Source organism: Uloborus diversus, unplaced genomic scaffold (genome assembly GCF_026930045.1).
Source record: "Uloborus diversus isolate 005 unplaced genomic scaffold, Udiv.v.3.1 scaffold_309, whole genome shotgun sequence".
Taxonomy (NCBI): Eukaryota; Metazoa; Arthropoda; class Arachnida; order Araneae; family Uloboridae; genus Uloborus; species Uloborus diversus.
Window position 1 is genome coordinate 117,923 of NW_026558471.1, and position 6,000 is coordinate 123,922.

Below are 6,000 nucleotides of genomic sequence, written 5' to 3' on the forward strand. Positions count from 1 at the left end.
CTATATTTTCATTTTTAACATCACTTATCGCATTATTATTTCACTTATCGTCCGAATGAAAACATTTTGTTTATAATGTGATGGTTTTTGTTTTCTGTAATTTAGCTTCTTTACGAGTGAAAACTAACATGAATATTTTCCAAAAACTTCTAGCTGCGTAAAAAAAAACGTGAAGTTTCACAACGTTTGAATTAAGGTTATATATTAAGGCTATATATATATATAGGGTTATGTACCCTTTTTTATTTTATTTATTTTTTGTTGTCAAAATTAAGGTTTTAAAAACGTATGGTGTAAAAAGGCATTTGAAGGCCTTAAAAATTAATCGCGCTAGCTCATAACAAAAGCTGCCGAGACATTACATATTATGTGAGTATGTAGTGTGATTACTCACACAATTTTTTAGACCAATTTTCCGATAATTTTAAAGATACTAGTGAAGTGTATGGAATAAAGTTAAAAGCGTGCCGGTATTAGGATAAGAGCATTATCCAAGACAGGACAGTATAAAAAGACATTTCTGATCTTTTCAAACAGACTATTAGACAAAAAGTTGCTCAAAACAGTCAAACATTGGAAACTTTCTGAATGGAACAAAGAAAAAAAAAAAAAACTTGATTTTTTAAAAATAACTATTGAATATTATTCTTTTGTCAATTGTTTGAGGTATTTCAGAGAAGTTAGTCATCAAATGTTTTTAATTTAAGCCAGTTTAAGTCTAGTTAAAGATATTAAAGTAAAAAAAAGTCACTTATATCGTATAAATAAACCTAATGGACGGAAATTAAAGTCATATTTGTTGTTCTCAATACATAAATATATGAACGATCAGTTCAATAAAATGTTGCATCAAAATATGTGTTCCCTTGTCTCATTATTTAGGAGATATACTTTCTAATTTAGAAGAAAAACGAACTATCCTTATGCTTTCAAATAAGATCCATATTATGTCCCCTTTTTTGTTGAACTAACAGGTTTTAAGTTGCAACTAGGCAGGAAACTACATTCCACAGATTCTCTTTTGTACTAACTTTGATGAGCAGGTAGGCTGTCGCTCAGTGTCACGCGTCCCTAATGAAGCAAAAGGAACTCCCCACCCACTGCGGATTACGAGGGGGGTAAAATTCGTTTGAGAAAAGACTGACTCTTTATGGGTCCACCTGGTATTTCGGTGGTGACACGAATCAGAAATTCTAGAAAAAAATGGCCGCCGCTTGGAAGGTTAAAGGCATCCAACATAAGTTTAAATCCTAAACACTATATTAAATTTAGCATGAGAACAGGTGAAAGTGAAGATATGAAAATAAGTGACAGTGAAAAAGAAAAAAATGAGTGAAAGTGACAAAAGGTAAATAGGCAGATATGTGCGAGGAAAATTCAAGCAATGCCGAATGGTACAAAATGAAAAAGTTCTTGGACTATAAAAATAAAAAAAAGGTTTCAGTGCTGCTAAGCACAAATGCAACAGGTAGGATAAAACTGAGCATCTTGTCATTGGAAAAGTAAAATGCCCACATGGTCTGAAGAATATGAAAAAAAAATCTACTGCAAATGCTCGCTCAAAAATCTCATAAAGTGTTTATAGTAAGGGGCCCAAAGATTTAGATCACAATATGAAAAGACAAAGCAGAAATATTGCTTTGTTTATCGACAATGTTGGAAGCTACAAAGTGGAGGATTCCATAATGCTTTCAAATGCAAAAGACGACATTTCTACCAGCAAACACAACAGTTCCTTGACTAAATTCAATTAAAGACGCTGCAAGACGAGAACCAACAAACTGCTGAATTTTTGGATTAAGATAAAAAGGAATGGTGATGAAATTTTCAGTCTCTTAAAAAAACTCAACCTTTTAACTGCAATGCACTTTTGCAAAAAGGCCTGGAATGATGTGTCCTCTACTGTTATGAAGTAGTTTTCAAAAAGACAACTTAATAAAACCAAGTAATGATGAAGTTGATTAATGAGATGTTGAAATTGTCATGTATGAACAAGTTCAGTCAGAAGTCTGTGAAAAACTTGGTACGACACATGAACTTATCGACTTCAGGGCAATTCAACAAAAATGGGAAACTCAAAAATCTTTTTTTCTCAAAAATTAGGCATCATTTTGAAGCTTATGAGTTGAAGTGTATAAGAATATACTAAAAGTTATCACAAAAGCTTAAGCTTGAAAGAGTCAGGAGGGGTATACAGGGTAGGATAAAATTGATGTCAATATTAACGAGGCAGAAGAAATGTAACACAAAAAACGAGACCTAAACAAAATATTTTTGTCTTCAAAAGCTTAGGTGTTTGTAACATGCACTTTGATAAATTATGTCTGACACTAAATTGTCTAAAAGTTTGTGCTGCATAAATAGGATGGAATTATTTTACAAAACAGTATATTTTTTAAGCTCTGTTTAGCAGTGTTCTTAAGAGAAGCATAAATAAGATTGATTTTAAGAAAACTTATTCTTGAGTGCTGGTAAATAGGTACAAATGTAGAGAATTTATTTTTTTCAAGTCTTCTAAAAAAAAAAGAACTTATATTTAAAGTCTTTTAGTTTCAGTAAATATTAAGTCAGTTTAATGACAGTCAGCTTAAAAGTCAAATAGTAGAATAATTGACCACTAATAAAAACTTCATTTTTATCTAAATGTACATAACATTTTACTCTTTCTTTCATTAAAAACTTGGCATCTCTTATATAATTAAAAACTGAGCATATCTATGTATGTCCAAGCTTCTTCTCCCGAACGACAGTGAACTGACCATCAAACCAGGTATCGATGGATTTGTAATCTTCCCGTCTTCATGTTTGGCTATTTAACATAATCCTCCGATAAGAATTAGCGGAGACATCAATTAAAAACAGGGTTGGCCGAATCGGACCCAATTGGGTTGGACCCAATGGGTTTTTTTGAAAAAACCCATTTAAAAAAACCCATTATTTAGCCCACTTTTGGGTTTTTTAAATTTCCTGAGAATTTTTTTTTTTAAAAATAATTAATACAATTTAAACTTCTTTTTTATTTGTTCTTCACCACAGACAATGAACACAAAAAATGAATTTTGAGCTTTAATAGTATTTCTTAACTCCTAACGGCATTAAAAATATTCTTCAAAGATTTTAAATAAATATATTTAACTTTTTTCTTTAACTGGTCAATAAATAACTCAACTTATCTTGATCAAGTCCTGCCACGTCTGATTTTCTTAATATTTGTAGATTGTATAGAGGAAACTAATCTAGTTAAAAGGCTTTCATGTAAATTATTTTCTGCTAACCAACACGTCACAAATCTCGAATAAACACAAGGTAATTTTTTTAGAAATAAACAGATTTTTCAAACGGTCTACAGAAAACAGAACAGGTACAGTATTTTCATTATTTTACAAAAAAGTTTAATATTTCTTACCCTGTACACAGAAATAGAAAAACAGGCAACATAAAATTCAAAGAAATGTCTTGATTACGCTGGAATTCAGTAAAAAGGGATTTAAACGACTTGAGGCTCTACAGTTGCATAACAAAATGCATATTTGCATAACAAAATGAAATACTATAAAGTAAAATGCAAAAAAAAAAAAAAAAAAAAAATGTAGTAATTGAAAACGAACAATAGATTTTATCACTCGAGAAGTAACTTTGCCTTAACTGTTGGTAATAATGAAAATTAAAAAAATCTGAAACTTTAACATTCTTGGGTTTTTTCGTCTTTTATACTTTTCTTCAGAAAACTCTGAATTTTAACTAGTTTTCGAGCTTTTTACCCGAAGATAATTTTTACACTTTGTCCATATACTTATGCTACAATATGCTACAAGTACCCCACATTTTCCCTAAAAAAAGACAAAAAAACCCACATTTCTTTTTTAAAAACCCAACTTTAGTTGGGTTTTTTTGGGTTTTATTTAAAAAAACCCAAAAAAACCCTGAGTCCATGGGCTTTTTTAAAAAAACCCGGGTTTTTGCCAACCCTGATTAAAAACCATTAATTATGACTCTTAGATTTCAAAATAAAATTCCTATTTTTCGAAGGCTTTCCTCCATTCAAATTATTACTCAGTGCTTCCTCTCAATTTTCCGTAACAATGCTTTTGTTAAAATTTGTAGTTGTAGTATGAAGAAAATCGTTAAATGTGTGTGAAAGATCTGTTGCCATTTTTTTCACGAATATAAACAAATAAAATTTTAGTTTTTGTTTTGAGGCTTTTCCTGCAATCGGGGGATTTAAAATGTTTACTTTTTTTGGTTATTTTCCCGCAATCTGCCACAAAATTTTACTGATTTTTTTTTTTTGTTCAAGCCTGATTGTTGAACACCCGTCACTAGACATAACTATTATTTTCGAGGTGTACCGTGCAAAGCTGGGCGACGCAGCTAGTTACCTATTAAAAAAAGTGAAAATCCGGTATATTTTCTGAAATGTGCTTACAATTTTAATTAGTTCTATAATTATTTCTCGAAATATTTTGCACATTAGAATAACGATAGGAAAAACCAAATTTAAATTAAAAATTACTCGTTTTCTACACAGAAATGCCTTCGACCAACAAAGAAAAAATGGCTCGTCGGCAAGCCAAATTTGTCTCAGATCCAATAAAAAGAGAACAATATTAAAAATTTGAATGTGAAAGGAAGAAAATGGTGAGAAAAGTAATGAAAAAAATCAATGAGTGATGGTCAGTTGAAAAATTTCAAGGCAAAAGAATGCTTATGTTTCAGTAATTAGCAAGAAAAAAATTCAGAAAGAAGAACTGCAATGCAGACACGTTGGTCTTGAAAATTTCGGAGAAAGATTGGATTTTTCCAAAACAACATATAAGAGCAAGTGTCTCCTTTAAAAAAAGTTTACACACCGACACGCAATCCATCTACTTCTCCACACAAGGAAAAAGCTATTGTTGCATTACTAGAGAAAATAGATGACCAGGAATTATCTGCACAATCCTTGTCAACAAAAGCAGTTTCATCACTAAGCTTCAATTTAAAAAACCCCCTCAAAACTCTGGTGGAAAACTTCTACAACAATGATGAAATTTCATGGCAAGCTCTAGGGTGCAAAGATAAGTTAATAATCAGAAGTGTAAATAATGGGAAAATTTAGAAAAAAACCACATGCAGTTAAAGTATATGCTTAACGTCATTGCATGAGGAATATCAGGAATTCAGAAAAAATTACGGAGATGCAAAAATCGAGGTCAAGGACGGATACGAGGGAGGGGCAATCGCCCCTCCCAGAAATGTTTTAGAGTTGAAAGTCCCAAAATGGCAATTTTAGACGATCTTTGGTAATATTCAAAGGAGGCGTTGCAAGGTCATCCCGGAGCATTTCGCACTATTTAAGTTTTAAAGATGCAGTTGTAGACATCTCAGGTAGTGTAAGAGGAAAGAATTGGTTCATTGACTTTCCTTCAGTATGTTTTCAAAACTGAAGTTTCAAAAAGTGCAATTTTAGACTACTTTCAATGATTGTAAAGGAAAGGAGTTATCATTACGAAAACTGAAGTTCTGTGATTCCCCCACCCCCAAGCATGTGTAATCAGATACGCAGTAAAAGGTAAGTTGAAAAATCAACTATTCCCTCCGTGAAACATTTGTGGATCTGCTCATGATTGGGATATCTAAATTTCCAAGTTTGCATCTTAAGCACATTTGTCTATTTGAAAAGATACTACACAATGAATGTGTTTGTATTTATCATGAGAATGTGATGTTGATTTTACAAGCACTAAAAACATGCAGCACAGATCTAGTAATTTGCTTTATCAAGCAAATTACATGCAACCCTACTGTAAAAGATCCTACCATGCATGCTGAATGTCAGATTTGCATGAATGAAATTCTGTCAAACTATTGGTTACAGTCGCTGTTCCTGAATCTTATACCATTTATACACCGATTAGCATAATTCAGAAGCAGCCATTTTAGACTGTCTACTTAGATATGTTCCTATGAATTAATAGATACATTTAATGTGTTCCTTCGCCCTTAACATTATTATCGATA